The 23073-nt window shown below is 50.2% G+C and overlaps 1 long non-coding RNA gene across 19 annotated transcripts in view; it reads right to left on the reverse strand.

The window, feature by feature from the left end:
* Positions 1–23073, reverse strand: part of LOC102551428 (uncharacterized) — a 65599-nt gene that overhangs the window by 14496 nt on the left and 28030 nt on the right. For 12 of the 19 annotated variants that reach the window (XR_010061323.1, XR_010061332.1, XR_010061331.1 and 9 more), the window contains 13 exons: positions 16646–23022; positions 10030–16562; positions 9632–9740; positions 9251–9379; positions 9069–9177; positions 6091–8972; positions 3884–5849; positions 3275–3785; positions 3071–3164; positions 2731–2829; positions 2505–2637; positions 1568–1645; positions 229–1487 (listed from right to left, as the gene is read on the reverse strand). This is a non-coding gene — a long non-coding RNA (uncharacterized LOC102551428). Of the gene's footprint in view, positions 1–228; positions 1488–1567; positions 1646–2504; positions 2650–2730; positions 2830–3070; positions 3165–3274; positions 3786–3883; positions 5850–6090; positions 8973–9068; positions 9178–9250; positions 9380–9631; positions 9741–10029; positions 16563–16645; positions 23023–23073 lie in introns of all 19 variants that reach the window. The other 7 variants (XR_010061327.1, XR_010061329.1, XR_010061321.1 and 4 more) reach the window with 7 other exon arrangements.

Consider the following 23073-nt stretch of genomic DNA (forward strand, 5'->3'; position numbering starts at 1 on the left):
GAGCAGACATAAGACCACAATTTCTGCTAGGAGATACAATCCTGGAGCCCTCAGGACACAGAAAACTAGGAGTCATTTGGGACAGTATCCTTCTTGTTTCTGCCTGTGCCAGTAAATGATCTGGTCCCATAGCTCTCTGTACCCAGATCCCCTTGGGAGAGAGTGGGACTCTCAGAAATGTGGACAATCCTGAGAGGACAGGGGAGACCAACACTACTGCTCACTTACCTGGCCCAAGTGGAGCCAGCCTAGAGACTTCTGGACACAGGTTACTAAAAGCAGACTTGGACAGGATCCTTCTGGTTTATGACTGTATTCAGTACTGACAAAGACCAAAAGCTCTCTCTGTAAGATCCCCTGGGGAGAGAGCAGGACTCTGAAAAGTACAGATATACCTGAGATCTCTGTTGAGGTACTGGGGGAACTGCCAATTCTGCTCACATTCCTGAACAAGTAGAATCAACCTGGAACCTTCTAGAACCAGGATCCTAGGAGCAGTCCTACACAGGAAACTTCTGGTATATGTCTGTGAAAGGAGCTGAAATCCAGTCTCCACAAGCACTGACAAATCTGAGAAGAGAGGTACCACCACAATTTCTGCTCAGAGATACACTCTTGTAGCCCTCGGGACATAAGAAATCAGGAGTCATCTGGAACAGGATCCTTCTGGTTTCTGCCTGTTCCAGAAGTGAACTGGTGCCAGAGCTCTCTGTATCCAGTACCCTGTGGAGATAGCATGACTCTAAGAAGTGCTGACAATCCTGAGGGGACAGGGGAGGTCACCTCTTCTGGTCATATACCTAGCCCAAGAGGAACCCACCTGGATCCTTCTGAAAACAGGGACCTAAGAGCAGACTTAGCATTCTTCTGGTTTCCAGCTGTGCCCACTACTTACACAGGCCCAAAGCTCTCTGTACCCAGAACCCCTGGGAAGACATCATGACTCTCAGAAGTGTGGACAATCCTGAGAGCTCAGGGGAGACCATCACTGCTGCTCACATCCCTGCCCAAGAGTTACCAGTCTGGAGGCTGTGGACAAGGGGAACTAGGAGCTGTCAATGACATGATCCTTCCAGTCTCTGCCTGTGCTCATAGCTTAAGGCCAGTCTCCAGTACACCTGACACACCTGAAAGCAGAGGTAAGACCACCACTTCTACTCCAAAGGACCCCCGGAGATCTCAAAATATAGGAAACCAGGAGCTGTCTGGGACAGGATCACTCTAGTCTCTGCCTATGTCTAGAGCAGACCAGGTGTTACAGATATCTGTACTGAGGTCATTTGGGGAGAGATCAGGACTGTCAGAAGTGCATTCAATACTGAGAGCACAGGGGAGATCACCAGTACTGCTCACATACCTCACCAAATTGAAACCTGCCTGGAGCACTCTGGACACAGGAACTTAAGTGCAGACTTGAACAGGATCTTTCTGGTTTCTGGCTGTGACCAGTGCTGACTCAGGCCCAAAGCTCTCTGTACCCAGATCACCTGAGAAAAGAGTGGGACTGTCAGAAGTGCATTCAATCTTGAGTGCTCCAGGGAGACCACCACTTCCAGTATACACACACCTGAAAGCTGAGGTAAGACCTCCACTTCTGCTCTGAGGGATCTTCCTGGAGATCTCAACATAGGAAACCAGGAGCCATCTGGGACAAAACCATATTAGTTTCTGCCTGTGCTGAGCTGACCTAGCCCCAAAGTTTACTGTACCCATATCCCCTTGAGAGAGAGCAGGACTCTCAGAAGTGCAGACAATCCTGAGAGCTCAGGGGAGACCACCTCTTCTGCTCAACTTCCTAGCCTAAGAAGAACCAGCCTGTAGTATTCTGGACACAGGATATTAGGAACAGTCAGAGACACCATTCTTCTGATCTTTGCCTGTGCATGGAGCTGAAAGCCAGTCTCCATAAGGGCGGACACAGCTGAGAGCAGATGTAAGACCACAATATCTGCTCGGAGATACATTCCTGGAGCCCTCAGGACATAGGAAAGAAGGAGCCGTCTAGGTAAGCATCCTTCTTGTTTCTACATATGCCCAGAACTGAACTGGTCCCACAGCTCTCTGTACAGAAATCCCCTGGGGAGAGACAGTGATTCTCAGAAGACTAAACAATCCTTGGAGGACAGGGGAGACCACCTTTTCTGTTCACATTTCTGGCCCAAAAGGGTCTGACTTGGGGCCTTTGGACCCAGAAATTTAGGGCAGTCAGGCACAGGATCCTACCGGTCTTTGCCTGTGAAAGGAGTTAAAAGCTAGTCTCCAACAGCACTGACAAACTAAGAGCAGAGGTAAAACCACAATTTCTGCCCAGAGATACAGTAATGGAGCCCTCATGACATAGGTATCCAAGACCCATCTGGGACAGGACCCTTCTTGTTTCTGCCTGTGCCAAGAAATGAACTGGAGCCACAGATCTCTGTATCCAGATTCCTTGGAGAGAGAACATGACTCTAAGAAGTATGAAGAGTCCTGAGGGAACATGGGAGATCACCTCTTATACTCACAGACCAGGTCAAAGAGGTACCAGTCCCAAGCCTCTGGATACAGGAATCTAAAAGCAGATTTGGACAGGATCCTTCTGGTTTCTAGGTGTGCTCACTGGTAATACAGGCCCAAAGATCTCTGTAAACAGATCCCCTGGGGAGAAAGCTGGACTGTCAGAAGTATGTATGATCCTGAGAGCACAGGGGATACCACCACTTCTGCTCACATCCCTGCCCTAAGTGGTACCTGTCTGGGGCCTCCTGGACACAGGAATGAGAGCTCTCAGGGACATGATGCTTCCAGCCTCCGACTGTAATTGGAACTCAAAGCCAGTCTCCAGTATACCTGACACACATGAAAGCACAGTTTAGTCCACCACTTCTACTCCGAGGGACCCCCCTGGAGATCTCACATCATAGGAAACCAAGAGCCATCTGCAACAGGATCATTCTAGTCTCTGCCAGTGCCCAGAGCAGACCAGGTCCCACAGATTTCTATACCGATATCCTTTGGGGAGAGTTTAGGACTCTGAGAAGTGCATTAAAACCTGAGGGAACAGGGGAGACCACCACTGCTGCTCATATACCTGGTTGAAGTGGAACCTGATTGGAGTCCTCTGGACACAGGGACCTAAGTGCACACTTGGACAGGATCCTGATGGTTTCCGGCTGTGGCCAGTGCTGAAAGAAACCCAAAGCTCTCTGTATTCAGATCGTCTGAGCAGTAATTGGGACTGTCAGAAGTGTGTTCAATCCTGAGAGCACAGGGGAGACCACCATTTCCAGTATACCTGACACACATGAAAGCAGAGGTAAGACTTCCACTTCTGCTCCAAAGGACCTTCCTGGAGATCTCAACATAAGAAGTCAGGAGCCATCTGGGACAGATCAATCTAGTTTCTGCCTGTGCCCAGAGCCAAACTGGTCCCACAGCACTCTGTAACAAGATTCCCTGAGGAGAGAGCATGACTTTCAGAAGACTGGATAATCCAAGAGGACAGGCCAACCCTTCTGCTCACCTTCTTGGCCCCAGAGGATCCCACTTGGAGCATTGTGGACACAGGATCCAAAGACAGTCAGGGACACCATACTTCCAGTCTTTGCCTGTGCACGGAGTTGAAGCCAGACTTCATCAGCACTGACACATCTGAGAGCAGAGCTAAGACCACAATTTCTGCTCAGAGATATACTCCTGGAGCCCTCAGGACATAGGAAACCAGGAGCCATCTGGGACAAGATCCTTCTTGTCTCTGCATGTTCCTGGAACTTAACTGGTTCTACAACGCACTGTATCCAGGTCCCCTGGAAAGAGAGGGTGACTTTAAGAAGTATTGACAATCCTGAAGGAACAGGGAAAGATCAAACTTTTTGGTCACATACCTGGCCCAAGAAGAACCCACCTGGATTCCTCTGAAAACAGGGACCTAAGAGCAGCCGTGGACAGGATCCTTCTGTTTTCTGGCTGTGCCCTATGCTGACACAGGCCCAAAGTTCTCTGTACACAGTTCTCCTGGGGATAGGGCAGGACACTCAGAAGTGCTTCAATCCTGAGAGCACAGGGGAGGCCTCCTCTTGGCTCATCTTTCAGGTCCATGTAGAATCCACCTGGAGCCCTCAGGACACAGGAAGCTAAGAATAGACTTGGACAGGATCCTTCTGGTTTCCAGCCTTGTGCAGTGCTGGCACAGGCACAGATTTCTTTGTTCCCAAATCCCCTTGGGATAGAGTGTGACTGTCAGAAGTACATTCAATCCTGAGAGCTCAAGGGAAACAACCGCTACTGCTCATATCCCTGTACCAAGTGGTATCAATCTGGAGCCTTCTGAACACCGGGAACTGGGAGCTGCCAGGGTGATCCTTCCAGTCTCTGCCTGAACTCATAGCTAAAAGCCAGTCTCCAGTATATGTGACACACATGAAAGCAGAGGTAAGACCACCACTTGAACCCTGAGGGATGCCCCTGGACATCTCACAACATAGGATACCAGGAACAGTCTGAGACAAAATCATTCTAGTTTCTGACTATGCCCAGAGTTGACTCTGTCCCAAAGATCTCTGTATCAAGATGCCTTGGGGACTTCTGAGCAGGACTCTCAGAAATGTGTTCAATCCTGAGAGCTTCCAGGAGACCACCACTTCTACTCACATTTCTGGCCCAAGAGTTACCAGTCTGGAATACTCTGGACAAAAGAACCCAGAAGCAGCCTAGGACAGGGTCCTTCTGGTCTTTGCCTGTGCACTGTGCTACAAGCTAGTCTCCAAAAGTGCTAACACACTTAAGAACAGAGTAAAACCACAAATTGTATTCCAAGGGACCCTCCTGGAGATCTCACAATATAGGAAACCAGGAGCCATCTGAGACAGGATACTTCTGTTTTTTGCCTCTGTCTGGAGGTGACCAGGTCCCTTAGTTCTTGGACTACAGATTTCCCTGGGGAGAAAGTGTAACTCTCACAAATTCGGAAAATCATGAAAGAAAACTTTAAGAGCCAAGTTGAGCCCACCTGGAGTCCTCTGGACACAGGAAGCTTAGAGCAGACCTCGACGGGATCCTTCTCATTTCCAGCTGGGTGCCGTGCTGACTAAAGACCAAAACTCTGTGTACTCAGATCCCCTGGGGAAAGAGTGGGACTCTCAGAAGTGCGAACAATCCTGAGAGAACAGGGGAGACCACCTCTTCTGTTCACCTACCTGGCACAACAGGACCCACCTGAAGCCTTCTGGACACAGGATATTAGGAGCAGTCAGGGACAAAATCTTTCCAGTCTTTGCCTGTGCCTTGAGCTGAAATCCAGTCTCCCAAAGCACAGACACACCTGATAGCAGGCATAAGAGCACAATTACGACTAGGAAACACATTTCTGGAACCCTCAGGATATAAGAAACCATGAGCCATCTAGGAGGAGATTCTTCTTGTTCTTGCCTCTGCCTGGAGCTGAACTGTTCCCACAGCTCTCTGTACCCAGATCCCCTGAGGAGAGAATAGGACTCTCTGAAGTGCAAACAATCCTGAGAGTACAGGGGAGACCACCTCATCTGCTAACAAAACTGGCCAAAGAGTAACCTGCCTGGACCCTCAAGACACAGGAACCTAAGAGAAGTCTGGAACAGGTCCCTTCTGTTTTCTCCTTGTGCCTGGAGCTGACCCGGGCCCACAACTCTCTGTAACCCTGGGGAAAGCATGGGATTTCACCATCCTGAGAGCACAGGGGAGACCACCACTAAGGCCCACATAACTGTCTTACGAGGAACCTGCCTGGAGTACTCTGGATTCAGGAAGCTAAGTGCAGACTTGTACAGGGTCCTTCTGGTTTCCAGATGTTCCCAGTACTGACACAAGCCCAAAGTTCTCCATACCCAGATCCCCTGGGGAGAGAGTGGGACTGTCAAAAGTGCATTCAATCCTGAGAGCACAGGGGAGACCACCTCTTCTGCTCATATCCTTGACCCAAGAGGTACCAGTCTGGAGCCTTCTGAACACAGGGACCTAGCAGGTAGCAGGGACATGATCCTTCCTGTCTCTGCCTGTGCTCCTATCTGAAAGCCAGTATACATGACACAACTGAAACCATAGGTATGACAACCACTTCTACTCCAAGAGACCCACCTGGAAATCTCACAACATAGGAAACTAGGAGCCATCTGAGAGGATGCTTCTTGTTCCTGCCTGTGCCCGAAATTGACCTGGTCCCACTGCTCTCCGTACCCAGATCCCCTGGGGAGAGATTGGGACTCTCAGAAGTGTAGACAATCCTGAGAGCACATGGGAGACCACCTCTTCTGCTCACATCCCTGACCCAAGAGTTACCAGTCTGGAGCCTTCTGGAAACAGGAACCTAGCAGCTGACAGGGACATGATCCTTCCTGACTCTGTCTGTGGTCCTATCTGAAAGCCAATCTCCAGTATATCTGACACAACTGGAACCAGAGGTATGACAACCACTTTGGCTCCAAGGGACCCTCCTGGAAATCTCACAACATAGGAAACCAGGAGCCATCTGGGACAGGATCCTTCTGGTTTCTGCCTGTGCCCAGAACTGCCCACAGCTCTCTGCATCCAGATACCCTGGGTAGAGACACGACTCTCAGAAGTGTGGACAGTCCTGAGAGCTCAGGGGAGACCACCACTAATGCTCACCATCCTGGCCAAAGAGAAACCTGCCTGGAGCCCTCTGGACACAGGATCCAGGGAGGAAACAGAAACTGAATCCTACTGGTCTTTGCCTTTGCACTGAACAGAAACCTAGTCTCCAAAATCACTGACACACCTGAGAGCAGAGATATTAATAAGAATTATGTTCGAATGGCCCCTTCTGGAGCTTTCAGGACATAGGAAACCAGGAGCCATCTGGGACAGGATACTCCTGGTTTCTGCCTGTGCCCCAGAGCTGACCCAGTCCCTCAGTTCTTGGTACAAAGATTCTCTGGAGGAGAAACTGTGACTCTCATAAATTCAGAAAATCATGAGAGAATGGGGGAGGCCTCCTCTGGTCTCACCTTTCAGGCCCAAGTTGAACCCACCTGGAGCCCTCTGGAAACAGAAACCTAAGAGCAGACCTGGACAGGATCCTTCTTGTTTCCGGCTGTGTGCAGTGCTGACAAAGACCCAAAATTCTGTACCCAGAACCCTTTGGGAGAGAACTGGTCTCTCAGATGTGGGGACAATCCTGAGAGCACAGGGGAGTCCACCCCTTCTATTCACCTTCCTGGCCTATGAGGAACCCTCCTGGAGCCTTCTGGACACAGGATGTTAGGAGCAATCAGAAACACAGGTCTTTTCCTGTGTATGGAGCTGAAAGCCAGTGTCCAAAAGCGCTGATACCTGAGAGCAGACATAAGACCACAATTTCTGCTAGGAGATACACTCCTGGAGCCCTCAGGACATAGGAAACAAGGAGCCATTTAGGACAGCATCCTTCTTGTTTCTGCCTGTGCCCAGAACTGAACTGGTCTCTGTACCCAGATTCTCTGGGGGAGAGACCACGACTCTCACAAGTTTGGGAAATCCTGAGATAACTTCGGAGGTCTCCTCTTGGCTTACCTTTTAGGACCAAGTTTAAGCCACCTGGAACACTCTGGACACAGGAACCTAGGGTCACACTGGGATAGGTTCCTAGTACTTTTTGCCTGGACTCTGAGGTGACAAGATCGTACAGCTATCTGTGTCCAGATCCTGTGAGGTATAGAGCTGGACTCTCAGAAATGCAGATAATCCAGAGAGTTCAGGGGAGACAAAGACTACTGCTCACATACCTGGCATGAGAGAAACCCGCCAGGATCCCTCTAGACACAGGAAACTAAGAACAGACTTGGACGGGATCCTTCTGGGTTCTGACATTATGCTGTGCTGTCACAGGCCCAAAGCTCTCTGTACACAGATCCCCTGGGTAGAGAGGGTGAATTGAAGAACAATGGACAATCCTGAGAGGACAGGGGAGAGCACCTCTGCTGCTGTATTCCTGGCCATAAACATAACTGCTTGGAGCCTCTGCACACTGAAAACTAAGAGGAGACTTGGACAAGAACTTTCTGCTTTCTGGATAAGTGCAGTGCTGACACAGGACCAAAGCTCCATGTACTCAGATCCCCCTGAGTGAGAGTGGGACTCTCAGAAGTGAAGACAATCCTGAGAGGACAGGGGAGATCACCACTTCTTTTCACCATCCTGGCCCAAGAGGAACCTGCCTGGAACCTTCTGGATTCAGGATCCAAAGGTAGTCAGGGACACTAGCCTTTGCCTGTGCACTGAGCTGAAAGTCAGTCTCAAAAAGTGCTGATATACCTGAGAGCAGATGTAAGACCACAATTTCTGCTCAGAGATACTTTCATTGAGCCCTCAGGACATAGAAAACCAGGAGCCATATGCGACAGAATCATTCTTCTTTCTACCTATGCCTGGAACTGAACTGGTCCCACAGCTCTCTGTACACAGATACTGAGGAGACAGCATGACTCTCAGAAAACTGGATAATCCTGAGAGGATAGCAGGGGCCACCTCTTCTGCTCACCTTCCTGGCCTGAGAGGATCCTGCTTGGAGCATTGTGGACACACGATCCAAGGACAGTCAGGGACTCGATCCTTCAGTCTTTTCTTGTGCACAGAATTGAAAGCCAATCTCAAACAGCACTGACAAACCTGAGAGCAGAGTTAAGATCTGCTCAGGGATATACTCCTCGAGCCCTCACGCCATAGGAAACCAGGAGCCATCTGGGACAGGATCTTTCTAGTTTCTGCCTGTGCCTGGAACTCACACTCTGCCACAGCTCTCTGTACCCAGATCCTATTGAGAGAGAGTGTGATTCTCATAGGTGTTGACAATCCCGAGGGGACATGGGAGATCACTTCTTCTACTCACATACTAGGCCCATGAGGAACCCATCTGGATCCTTCTGAAAACAGAGACCTAAGAGCAGACTTGGACAGGATCCTTCTGGTTTCCAGCTGTGCCCACTACTGACACCAGTGCAATGCTCTCTGTAAACAGATATCTTGGGAGAGAGCAGGACACTCAGAAGTGATTTCAAATTTGAGAGGTCATGGGATGTCTCTTCTTGGCTCACCTTTCAAGTCCAAGTTGAACTCACCTGGAGCCCTCTGGACACATGAACCTAAGAGCAGACTTGGACAGGATCCTTCTGGTTTCCAGCTGTGTGCAGTACTGACACAGGGCAAAGCTATCAGTACCTATATCCCCTAAGGAGAGAGCATGACTCTCAGAACTGTGGACAATCCTGAGGGCTCAAGGGAGACCACCAATACTGCTCACATTCTTGACCAAGTGGAACCTGCTTAGAGCCTTCAAGACACAGGATCCTCGGAGCAGTTAGGAACACGATCCATCTGGTCTTTGTCTTTGCACAGAGTTGAAAGCCAGTCTCCACCAGTGCTGACACACCTGAGGACAGAAGTAAGACCACAATTACTGCTTGGAGATACATTCCTGGAACCCTCACGACTTAGGAAACCAGAAGCAAACTGTGGCAGGATCCTTCTGGTTTTTGCCTGTTCCCGAACTTAACTTGTCCCACAGCTCTCTGTATCCAGATCCCCTTGGGAGAGAGAGAGTGTGACTCTCAGAAATACTGACAATCATGAGAGGTCAGAGGAGGTCACCTCCTCTGTTCACGTAGGCCTGTGAGGAACCCACCTGGATCCTGTGAACACAGGAACCTAAGAGCAGACCTAGATAGGATCCTTCTGTTTTCCCAGTGTGCCCACTGCTGACACAGGCCCAAAGCTCTCTGTACATAGATTCCCTGGAGAGAGAGCAAAACTGTCAAAAGTGCAGACAATCCTTAGAGCACTGGGGAGGCCACCACTTCTGCTCATATACCTGGCCAAACATGAACTAGCCTAGAGCCCTCTGGATACAGGTTACTAAGAGCAGACTTGGACAGGTTCCTTCTGGTTTACATCTCTGTCCAGTACTGACAAAAGCTGAAAGCATGCCCTACCAAGATCCCCTGGGGAGACAGCATGACTCTCAGAAATGCAGACATTCTTGAGAGCTCAGGAGAGACCGCCAATGCAGCTCACATTACTGACCAAGTGGAACCCGCCTGGAGCATTCAGGACACAGGATCCTATGAGCAGTCAGGGACATGATCCTTCCAGTCTTTGCCTTTGCACGGAGTTGGAATCCAGTCTCCAAAAGCACTGACACATCTGAGAGCAGAGGTTACACCACAATTTCTGCTTGGAGATACATTCCTGGAGCACTCAGGACAAAGGAAATGAGGAGCCATCTGGGACAGCATCCTTCTTGTTTCTGCCAATGCCCAGAACTGAACTGGGCCCACATCCCCTGGGAAGAAAGCATGACTCAGAGAAGTGTAGACAATCCTGAGTGTTCCCAGGAACCACTACTGTGACTCACATTCCTGGCCTACAAAGAACCAGCCTGGTACCCTTATGGAGTCATGTTACAAAGAGCAAATTTCAACAGGAACCTTCTGGTTTAAGTCTCTGTCCAGTACTGACAAAGAGGGAAAGCTCTCTCTACCAAGATCCCCTGAGAAGAGAGCATGACATTCCTGAGAGCTCTGGGTGGGGGGAGGGATGAATGGCCAACACTACTCACATTCCTGACCAATTAGACCGATCTGGATCCTTCTGTACACAGGATCTTAGGGGCAGGCAGAGACACAGTACTTCCGGTTTTTGCCCATGAAACAAGCAGAAAGCCAGTCTCCAAAAGCACTGACAAACATGAGTGTAGAGCTATCACCAGTATTTCTACTCAAAGAAACTCTCCTGGAGCCCTCAGGACCTACAAAACCAGGAGCCATCAGGGACAGGATCGTTTTGGTTTCTGCCTGTTCCCGAACTTAACTGGTCCCACAGCTCTCTGTATTGAGATTTCCTGGGGAGAGAGCGTGACTCTCAGAAGTGCTGACAATCCTGAGGGGGACAGATGAGATCACCTCTTCTGCTCACATACCTGACCCAAGAGGAACCCACCTGGATCCCGCTGAAAAAAGGGACCTAAGAACACACTTCGACAGGTTCCTTCTCGTCTCTGACTGTGCCCACTGCTGAAACAAGCCCAAAGTTCTCCATACCCAGATCCCCTGGGCAGAGAACATGGCTCACAGAAGGGTGGACAATTCTGAAAGCTCAAGGGAGACCACCACTACTACTCATAGCCCTGCCCCAAGTGTTACCAGTTTGGAGCCCTCTGGACAAAGAAAACTAAGAGCAGACCTGGAGAGGATGTTTCTGGTTCCAGGTGTGCCCACTGAAGACACAGGCCCAAATTTCTCTTTTCCAGATCGCCTGGGCAAAGATCAGGACTGTCCAAAATGTGTTCAAACGTGAGAGCACAAGGGAGACCACCACTTCTGCCCATACCTTCCATAAGAGGTACCCATTCTGGTATTTGCCCATGCATGGAACTGAAAGCCAGTATCCAGTAGCACTGACACAACAAAGAGCAGAGGTTTGACCACCATTTCTGATCTGAGGGACCCTCCTGGAGCCTGTAGGACATAGGAAGCCAGGAGCTGTCTCGGACAGGATGCTTGTGGTTTCTGCCTCTGCCCGGATTTGACCCGATCCCACAGATCTCTGTACCCAGATCCCCTGGGGAGCAAGTGTGACTCTCAGTAGTGCACAAAATCCTGAGAAGACAGGAGAGGCCTCCTCTTGGCTCAGCTTTCTGAACCAAGTTGAATCTACCTGCTGTCCTCTGGACACAGGAACCAAGGAGCAGACCGGGATAGGTTCCTTGCAGTTTCTGCCTGCTCCCTGAGCTGACCTTGTCCTACAGCTTTCTATAGCCAGATACCCTGTGGTATAGAGCTGGACTCTCAGAAGTGCAGACAATCCTGAGAGCTCAGTGGAGACCACTAATACTGCTCACATACCTGGCCCAAGAGGAACCTGCCTGGAGCCTTGTGGACAAAGGAGACTTAGAGCAGACTTAGACAGAATTCTTCTGTTTTCTGTTTGTTCTGTGTTGACACAGGCCCAAAGCACACTGTACCCAGATCCCCTGGACAGAGAGTGATACTCTCAAAAGTGCAAACCAGCTTGAGAGCTCAGGGGAGTCCACCCTACTACTGTTCACATAGCTGGCACAAGAGGAACCCATCTGGAGCCTTCTGGACACAGGATCCTAAGAGCAGACTTGGATAGGATCATTCTGGATTACAGCTGTGACTAGTGCTGACTCAGGCCCAGAGCTCTCTGTACTCAGACCTCTGGGGAGAGAGAGGGACTATCAGAAGTACATTAAATCCTGAGAGCACTGTGGAGAACAAGAAACCTGCTAACATTCCTGCCCCAAGAGGAACCTGTCTAAAGCCTTCTGGTCACAGGAACCTAGGAGCAGACAGAGACAGGATCCTCTGGTCTTTGCCCATGCTAGAGCTGAAAGCCAGTCTCCAGGAGCACTGACACATTTGAAAGCAGAGGTAAGACCACCGTTTCTCCTCTGAGGGACACTCTTGGAGATGGAGACCTCAGGACATAGGAGACCAGGAGCCATCTGTAACAGGATAATTCTGGTTTTCACCTGTGTCCAGAGCTGACTGGGTTCCAGAGCTCTCTGTACCCAGATCCCATGAGAGACAGTGTGACTCTCAAAAGTGCAGACAATTCTGAGAGCACAAGAGAGACCCCGACTTCTGCTCGCCTTCCTGGTCCAAGAAGAACCTGCCTGGACCCCTGTGGGCCCAAGAATATAGGAGCAGAGTGGGACAGGATCCTTGCAGTTTCTGCCTGCTCCTGGAGCTCACCCGGTCGCCCAGCGTTCTGTATCCAGATCACATGGGGGAGAGACCTGAACTTTCAGAAGTGTGGACAATCTTGAGAGCTCAGGGGAGAAAATATCTTCTGCTCACAGCTCTGTCCCGAGACGAACCTCCCTGGAGCCCTCTGGACAAATGAACCTAAGAGAATTCTGTGACTGGAGGCTTAAGGTCTCTGCCTGCATCCAGAGCTGACCCAGGTCCACAAATCTCTGTGCCCAGATTCCCTGCAGAGAGAGCAGGACTCTCAAAATGTGGACAGTCCTGAGAGCACAGGGGAGGGAAGAGCTTCTGCTCACATCCCCGACCCAAGAGGTACCTGCCTAGAGCACTCTGGGCACAGGAACCTAGGAGCAGTCAGACACAGGAACCTGATGGCCTGCACCTGCATTTAGAGCTTAAAGCCAGTCTCCATGATTGCTGACACACATGTGAGCAGTTCTAAGACCACAACTTCTGCTCTGATGGGCCCGCCTGGGTCCCGCAGGACTTGGGAAACCAGGAGGAAGGAGTCTGGGACAGGATCTTTCTGGTTTCTGTCTTTGCCCAGAACTGTCCTGATCCACAGCTCTCTGTACCCAGAACCCCTGGAAGAGAAATCTGGACTTTCAGAAATTGGGACAATCCTGAGTGCATAGGAGAAACCCCCATTTCTGCTCACATTCCTGTCCCAAGAAGAAACATTCTGGAGCATTCTGGACACAGGGAGCTAGGAGCAGTCTCACACATGATCCTTCTGGTTTCCATCTGCTCCCAGAGCTGACCTAATCCCATAACTTCCTGTACCCAGGTTCTGGGAGAGGTAGGACTGGACTCTCCAAAGTGCATGCAATCCTTATATCACAGGGGAGATCACCAATTCTGCTCACATCCCTGGCCCAGTTAGAACCTCTCTGAAGCCCTCTGGACACAGGAACCTAAGAGCATTCTGGTACAGGATTCTTCTGGTTTCCAGCTGTGCACAGTATTGACACAAGTCCACAGCTCTCTGTACCCAGATCCCGTGGGGAGATAGTGGGACTCTCAGAAGTGTGTTCAATCCAGAGATCACAGAGGAGACCACCACTTCTGCTGACATTCTTGGCCCAAGAAGAACCAGTCTGGATCCTTCTGGACACAGGGAACTAGGGAGCTGTCAGGGACGTGATCCTTCCAGTCTCTGCCTGTGCTCATAGTTTAAGGTCAGTCTCCAGTATACCTGACACGCCTGAAAGCAGAGTTAAGACCACCACTTCTATTCTGAAGGACCACCCTGGAGATCTCACAACATAGGAAACCAGGAGCCATATCGGACAGGATCATGCTAGTTTCTGTCTGTGTCTGGAGCTAACACAATACCACAGATTTTTGTACTGAGATCCCTTGGGGAGGGAATGGGACTCTCAGAAATGTCTTCAATCCTGAGAGCACAGGGGAGACCACCACTTCTAATCACATTCCTGACCCAGTCTGGAGCATTGTGGATACAGGAACCCAGGAGCTGCCTGGGACAGGATCCTTCTGGTCTTTGCCTGTGCACTGTGCTGAAAGCTCGTCTCCAAAGGTACTGACACATTTAAGAGCAGAGGTAAAAACTACCACTCCTTCTACAATGGACCCTCCTGGAATCCTCAGGACATAGGAAACCAAGAGCCATCTAGGACAGGTTACTTCTGGTTTCTGCCCAGGCCCTGAGCTGACCCATTCCCTCAGTTCTTGGTACCCAGATCCCCCAGGGAGAAACTGTGACGCTCATAAATTCGGAAAATCATGAGTGAAAAGGGGAGGCCTCTTCTTGGCTCGACTTTCAGGCCCATGTTGAAACCACCTGGATCCCTCTGGACCCAGGAATTTAAGAGCAGACTTGGACAAGTTGCTTCTCATTTCCAGCTGTGTGCAGTGCTGACAAAGGCACAAAGCTCTCTGTACTCAGATCCCCTTGGGAGAGAGTGGGACTCTCAGAAATGCATACAATTCTGAGAAGACAGGGGAGACCACCTCTTCTGCTTATCTTCCTGGCCCAAAAGGAACCCACATGGACACATTTGGACACAGGATATTAGGATTAGGAACAGTCATAGACAACATCCTTCAGGTCTTTGCCTGTGCTTGGAGATGAAAGACAGTCTCCTAAAGTGCTAACACACCTGAGAGAAGCCTTCCGACCATAATTTCTGTTCAGAGATACATTCCTGGAGCCCTCAGGACATAGGAAACTAGGAGGCATCTGGGACAGCATCCTTCTGTTTCGGCCTGTGCCCAGAACTGAATGATCCCACAGCTCTCAGTACCTAGATCCACTGGGAAAAGAGCTTGACTCCGAGAAGTGTGGACAATCCCGAGAGCTCAGGGGAACCACCACTAAGGCTTACATACCTGGCCAAAGAGCAACCAGCCTGGCACCCTTATGGAGTTACGTTACTAAGAGCAAACTTGGAGAGGATCCTTCCGGCTTATGTCTGTGTCCAGTATTGATAAAGACTGAAAGCTCTCTCTGCCAAGATCCACAGGGGACAGAGCATCACTCTCAGAAGTGTAGACATTCCTGAGAGCTCTGGGTGGGGGGAGGGATGAATGGCCAATACTACTCAAATTCCTGACCAATTAGACCGATCTGGATCCTTCTGTACACAGGATCCTAGGGGCAGGCAGAGACACACTACTTCCGGGTTTTGCCCATGAAACAAGCAGAAAGCCAGTCTCCAAAAGCACTGACAAACCTGAAAGCAGATATAGCACCACAATTTCTGCCCAGAAATACACTCTTGTAGCCCTCAGGACATGAGAAACCAGGAGCCATGTAGGACAGGATCCTTCTTCTTTCTGCCTGTTCCAGAACTTACCTGGTCCCACAGCTCTCTGTATTCAGAACCCTGGAAAGAGAGTGTGACTACAAGAAATATGGGCAATCCTGAGGGACAGGGGAGATCACTTCTTCAGGTCACATACCTGGCCCAAGAGGAACCTACCTGGATCCCCCAGAAAATGGGGACCTAAGAACTGACTTGGACAGGATCTTTCTCATTTCCAGCTGTGTGCCATGCTGAGAAAGGTCCAAAGCTCTCTGTACCCAGAATCCCCAGGGAGAGAACATGACGCTCAGAAGTGTAGACAATCACGAGATCTAAAGTCAGACCACCACTACTTCACACATCCCTGACCAAGAGTTCCCAGTCTGGAGCCCTCTGGATACAGGAACCTAAGAGCAGACCTGGAAAAGATCCTTCTGATTTCCGGGTATGCCCACTGCTGACACTGGCCCAAAGATATCTGTACCTTGATCTCCTGGGGAGAGAGGTGAATTGTCAGAAATCTATTCAATCTTGGCACCACAGGGGAGACTACCACTTCTGCTCACATCCCTGCCCAAGAAATACCAATCTGGAGACTTCCGGACACAGGGAACTAGGAGCTGTCAGGGACATGATCCTTCCAGTCTCTGCCTGTGCTCATAGCTCAAGGCCAGTCTCCAGTACACCTGACACACATGAAAGCAGAGTTAAGACCACCATTTCGACTCTGAAGGACCCCCATGGAGATCTCAAAATATAGGAAAAGTGGAGCCATCTGGGACAGGATTGTTCTAGTTTCTGCCTATGCCCAGAGCAGAGCAGATCCCACAGATTTCTATACTGAAATCCTTTGGGGACAGATCAGGACTGTCAGAAGTTCATTCAATCCTGAGAGTGCAGGGGAGTCCACCACTGCTGCTCACATATCCGGTCAAAGTGGAACCCTCCTGGAGCCCTCTGGACATAGGAACCTTAGTGCAGACTTGGACAGGATTCTTCTGGTTTCTGGCTATGACCAATTCTGACACAAGCTCAAAGCTCTGTGTGCCCAGATCCCCTGAGGAGAGAGAGGGACTGTCACAAGTGTGTTCAATCCTGAGAGCACTAGGGCGACCATCACTTTCAGTATATCTGACATACCTTTAAGCAGATGTAAGACCACCACTTCTGCTCCAAGGGACTTGCCTGGTGATCTCAACATAGGAAACTAGGAGCTGTCTGGGACAAGTTCATTCTAGTTTCTGCCTGTGTCCTGAGCTGACCCAGTCCCAACGTTTTCTCTACTGAGATCCCTTGGGGAGAGAGTAGGACTGTCAGAATTGTGTTCAATCCTGACAGCACAGGGGAGATTCTTCTGTTTTCTGACTCTGTGCAGTGCTGACAGAGGCCCCAAACTCTCTGTACCCAGATCCCCATGGAAGAAAGTGGGACTGTCAGAAGTGCAAGGGAGACCACCTCTTCGGCTTATTTTCCTGGCCCAAGAGGAACCAGACTGTAGCATTCTGGACACAGGATATTAGGAGCAGTCAGAGACACCATCCTTCTGGTGTTTGCCTGTGCATGGAGCTGAAAGCCAGTCTCCAAAAGCTTTGACACAGCTGAGAGCAGAGGTAACACAACAATTTCTGCTTGGAGATACACTCCTCAAGCCCTCAGGACACAAGAAACCAGGAGCCATTTGGAACAGTAACCTTCTTGTTTCTGCCTGATCCCAACAGAATTGTTCCCAGAACTCTCTGTATCCAAAACCCCTTGGGAGAGAGCATGACTATCAGAAGTGTGGAGAATCTTGAGGGGACAGGGGAGATCACTTGTTCTGGTCAGATACCTGGCCCGAGGAACCTACTTGGAGCACTCTGAAAACAGGAATGTAACAACCGACTTGGACAGGACCCTTCTGGTTTCTGGCTGTGCCCTCTGTTGACACAGGCCCAAAGCTCTCTGTACCCAGATCCACTGGGGAGAGAGCAGGAGTCTCAGAAGTGCATTCAATCCTGAGACCACAGGGGAAACCACCACTTCTGCTCATATCTCTGGCCCAAGAGGAACCCCACGTGGAGCCTTCAAAATACAGGATACTAGGAGCAATCAGGGACAGGATCCTTCTTGTGTTTGTTCTTCCATGCTTGAGAGCAGTGGTAAGAACAACACTTCAACTCTGACAAACTCTCCTGGAGCCCTCAGGACTTAAGAAACCGGAAGCCATCTGGGACAGGATACTTCTGGTTTCTGACTGCACCCAGAACTGATCCCTTCCCATAATTCTCTATACACAGATCACCTGAAGAGATAGTGAGACTCTCAGAGTGCGGAAGATCCTGAGAGAAGTGGGGAGGCCTCCTCTTGTCTCACCTTTCTGACCCAGGTTTAACCTGTCTGGATCCTTTTGGACACAGGAACCTAGGAGCAGACTGGGATTGGTTCCTAGCAGGTTCTGCCTGCACCCTGAGCTGACCCAGTCCTACAGCGTTCTGTATCCAGATCCCGTGATTAGAGCTGGACTCTCAGAAGTGCAGACAATCCTGAGAGCCCAGGGGAGACCACCACTGCTGCTCACATTCCTGGCCCAAGAGGAACCGGCCTGGAGCCCTCGGGACACAGGAAGTTAAGAGCAGTCTTGGACAGGATTCTTCTGGTTTCTGACTGTGGCCAGTGGGGACACAGGCCCAAAGATCCCATGGGGAGAAAGCTGGACTGTCAGAAATGCTTTTAATCCTGAGAGCACTGTGGAGACCAACACTTCTGCTCACATCCTTGCCCCAAGAGGTGCCTGTCTGGAGCCTTCTGGACACATGATCCTAGGAGCAGTCTGAACAGGATCCTTCTGCTCTTTATCTGTGCATGGAGCTGAAAGGCACTATCCAGGAGCTCTGACTCACCAGAGAACATAGGTAAGACCACAATTTCAGATAGGAAGGACCCACCTGGAGCCCTCAAGTCATAGGAAACCAGGAGTGGTCTTGTTCAGGATACTTCTGGTTTCTGCCTGTGCTTGGAGTTCACACGGTCCAACAGTTCTCTATTGACTCCTGAGTCAAAAGATCACCAGGGTAGAGAGTGTGACTCTTAGAAGAACAGAAAATCCTGAGAGAACAGGGGAGGCCTCCTCTTGACTCACCTTTCTGGTCCAAGTTCAAGCTGCCTGGAGGGCTCTAAACACAGGAAGTTAGGAACAGACTTGGATAGGATCCTTGTAGTTTGACCCTGCTACCTCAGCTGACCACATCCAACAGCTTTCTTTACTCAGATGCTGTGAGGTATAGAGCTGGACTCTCAGAAGTGTACACAGTCCTGAGAGCACAGGGGAGGACCCCACTTCTGCTCACATCCCTGCCCTAAGAGATGCCAGTCTGGAGACTTCTTAACACAGGGACCAAGGACCTGTCGGGGACATGATCATTCCGGTCTCCACCTGACCTCAAAGCTAAAGCCAGACTCCAGTGTCCATGACACACCTGAGAGCAGAGGTAAGAGCACCACTTCTCCTCCAAGGAACCTGCCCGGAGCCTCATGAAAAAGGAAACCAGGATCCTTCTGTGAGAGAATCATTCTGGTTTCTACCTGTGCCCGGAGCTGTCACATCCCATAGATTTATGTGCCATGATCCCATTCGAGAAATCAGAACTCTCAGGAGTCAGTTCAATCCTGAGAGCACAGGGGAGACCAACACTTCTGCTCACATTTTTGTCCCAAGAAGTACCACTCTGGAACCTTCTGGACACAGAAACTCAGGAGCAGACCGGTTTCCCTCTGCTCTTGAATTGAGCCTGTCTAACACAATTCTGTACCAAGTTCCAATGAGGAATAGAGCTAAAGTCACAGAAATGCTGACTATACTGAGAGCTCAGGGGAGAACACCACTTCTACTCACATTCCTGTCCCAAGGGGATCCCTCCGGAAGTCCTCAGACTACAGGATCCTAGAAGCAATCAGGGACAGGACACTTCCTGTCATTGCCTGTGTACAGAGTTGAAAGCCAGGCTCCATAAACACTGACACACTTGAGGGCAGAGGGAAGACCACACCTGCTTCAAGGGACCATCCTGGATCTCTCAGGACAATGGAAACCATGAGCTAGCTGGAACAGGATACTTCTGGTTACTGCCTGTGCCTGAAACTGACCTGGTCCCACAGCTCTCAGTACGCAGATCCCCTAGGGAGAGAGCTTGACTTTCAGAAGTGTGGACAACCCTGAGAGACAGGGAAGTCCTCCACTTTGACTCACATTCCTGGACCAAGAGGAACCTGCCTGGATCCCTCTGGACACAGATATTAAGGGAAAGTCAGGGACAGGATCCTTCTGATCTTTGCCCATGCACGAAGCTGAAAACCAATGTCCAGGAATGGTGTGAAATTTCAGAGCAGAGGTAAGACCACCATTTCTACCATAGAGACCCTCCTGGATGACTCAGGATACAGGAAACCTTGAGCCAACTGGGAAAGGATACTTCTGGTTTCAGCCTGTGCCTGGTGCTCACCTGTTCCCACAGTTCTCTGTACAAAAATCCCCTGGAAAGGGAGTGGGACTGTCACAAGTGCATTCAGTCCTAAGTGCACATGGGAGACCACCACTTCTGCTCACATCCCTGTCACAAAAGGTACCTGACTGGAGCCTTCTGCACACAGGAAGCTATAAGCTGTCAGGACATGATCTTTCTGGTCTCAGCCTGTGCTCATAACTGAAAACCAGTCTGCAATATACCTGATACACCTCAAAGCAGAGGTAAGATCACAGTTTCTGCTCCAATGTACCCTACTGGAGTTCTAAGGACATAGCAAAGCAGGAGCCATCTGGGACAGAATCCTTCTGGTTTCTGCCTGTGCCAGGAACTGACCTTGTCCCACAGCTCTCAGTACCCAGATCCCCTGGGGAGAGAGCATGCCTCTCAGAAGACTGGACAATCCTGAAATGGCAGGGGAGACCATCTCTTCTGGTCCCATTCCTGGCACAATGGAACCTGCATGAAGCCCTCTAGACACAGGACTAGGAGCGCTCAGAGACAGGATCATGCTGGTCTTTGCCAGTGCACAGAGCTTAAAGCGGGTATCCAGTAGCACTTACACAACTGAGAGCAGAGTTCAGACTACAGTATCTGCTCTAAGGGACCCTTCTGGAGCCCATAGGACATAGGAAACCAGGAGCTATTCTTGGACAGGATGCTTTTGGTTTCTGCTTCTGCTCAGATTTGACCCAGTCCCACAGTTTTCTGTACCCAAATCCCCTGTGGAGAGAATGAGACACTCAAATGTGGAGAAAATTCTGAGAGAACAGCATAGGCCGTCTCTTGGCTCAACTTTCTCAACCAAGTTGAATCCACCTGCATCCCTCTGGACACGGGATACTAGGAGCAGACCGGGATAGGTTCCTTGCAGTTTATGCCTGCACTCTGAGCTGGTCCTGTCCTACAGAGTTTTGTATCCAGATCCATGAAGTATAGTTCTGGACTCTCAGAAGTTCAGACCATCCTGAGTGCTCAGGGGAGACCTCCACTACTGCTCACATACCTGGTCCAAGAGAAACCCCAATGGAGTGCTCTGGACACAGGCAACTTAAAGCAGACTTCCACAAGATACTTCTGGTTTTCAGATACGGCCAGTGCTGACTCAGGCCCAAAGCTTTCTGTATGCAGATCCCCTGTGGATAGAGCAGGACTGTTAGAAGTGCGTTCAATCCTGAGAGCATAGTGAATACCACCACTTCTGCTCCCATCCCTGCCTCAAGAAGTACCAGTCTGGATCCTTGTGGACACAAGATTCTAGGAGCTGTCAGGGACATGATCCTTCAGGTCTCTGCTTGATATTGGAGCTGAAAGCCAATCTCCAATATACCTGACACATCTGAAAGCAGGTGTAAGACCATCACTTCTACTTTGAGTGACCCAGTCGGAGATCTCACAACAGAGGAAACCAGGAACCACTGGGACGAGATCCTTCTGGTTTCTGACTGTGCCTGGAACTGACCTGCTCCCACAGATCTCTGTACCGAGATCCCCTGGGGGAAAGAACATGATGCTTGGAAGTGTGGACCATTCTGGAAGGACAGGGGAGACCTTTCCTTGTGCTCACATTCCTGGCCCAAGAAGTACCAGTCTGGAGCCTTCTGGACAAAAGAACTTAGGAGCAGACTTAGAGTGGATCATGTTGGTTTCTGTCTCTCTCAGAGCTGACCTGGTCTTATACCAAACCTTTCCTAGATCCCATGAACATTTGAGCTACACTCAAAGAAGTCAGGACAATCCTCAGAGCTCAGGGGGGACAACCACTTCTGCTCACATCCCTGACCCAAGAGGTACCACTCTGGAACCTTCTAGACACAGGAGCCTAGGAGCTGTCAGGACATGATCCTTCCAGTCCCGGACTGTGCTCATAGCTGAATGCCAGTCTCCAATATACCTAACACACGTGAAAGCAGAAGTAAGACCACAATTTCTGTTGCAATGTACCCTTCTGGGGCCCTCAGGTCATTGGATACCATGCCCCATCTGGAACAGATTACTTCGGCTTTCTGCCTGCAACCAGATGTGACCTGGTCCCAGAGATCTTTGTAACCAGTTCCCGTGGTGAGAGAGCATGGCTCTCAGAAGTGCGTTCAATCCTAAGAGTAGAGGGGAGACTACCAATTCTGTTCAAAGTCCTGGTACAAGCTGTCCCAGTCTGGAGCCTTCTGGACACAGGAACATAGGAGTAGACTGGGACAGAATACTGAATTCTTACTAGACCTGGAGATGACTGGGGCCCTCAGCACTCTTTACCCTGATCCCCTGGGGAGAGAGCAGGACTCTCAGAAGTGGGGACAATCCTGCGAGCTCAGGGGAGACCACCACTACTGTTTGCATACCTGGCCCAAGAGGAACCCACCTGTACCCTCTGGACAAAGCAGACTTTGACACAAACCTTCTGGTTTCTGACTGTGACCAATGCTGACACAGGCCCAAAGCTCTCCGTACACAGATGCCCAGAAAAGAGACCGGGACTCTCAGAAATGCTGACAATCCTGAGAGTTCAGAGGACAAGACCAATGCTGCTCACAGTTTTGGTGCAGGTAGAATCTGCCTGGAGCCTTCTGGAAGCAGGTTCCTAGGAGCATTCAGGAACATGATCCTTCCGGTCTCTGCCTGTTCACTAGGCTGAAAGCCAGTCTCCAAAAGTGCTGACAAAACTGAGAGCTGATATAAGAACACAATTTCTACACCAAGGTACCATTCTGGAGCCCTCAGGATGTAGTAAACCAGAAAGCCCCCTGGGACATGAAACCTCTTGTTTCTGTCTGTGCCTAGAACTGGCCTGGTCCCACAGCTTTCTGTACCCAGATCACCTGGGGAGAGAGTGTGACTCTCAGAAGCGTGGACAATCCTGTAAGTGCTGGGGAGACCACATCTTCTGTTCAAATATTGGCCCATGGGGAACCCACCTGGAGCCCTCTGAACACAGGAAACTAGGAGCAGTCAGGGACAGCATCATTCTGGTCTTTACCCATGTACGGAGCTGAAAGTCAGCACTCAGGAGCACTGAAAAAACTGAGAGCAGAGGTTAGGCCACCATTTATGCCTGTTGGACCCTCCTGGACC

This window comes from Rattus norvegicus, chromosome X, assembly GCF_036323735.1.
Source record: "Rattus norvegicus strain BN/NHsdMcwi chromosome X, GRCr8, whole genome shotgun sequence".
Taxonomy (NCBI): domain Eukaryota; kingdom Metazoa; phylum Chordata; class Mammalia; order Rodentia; family Muridae; genus Rattus; species Rattus norvegicus.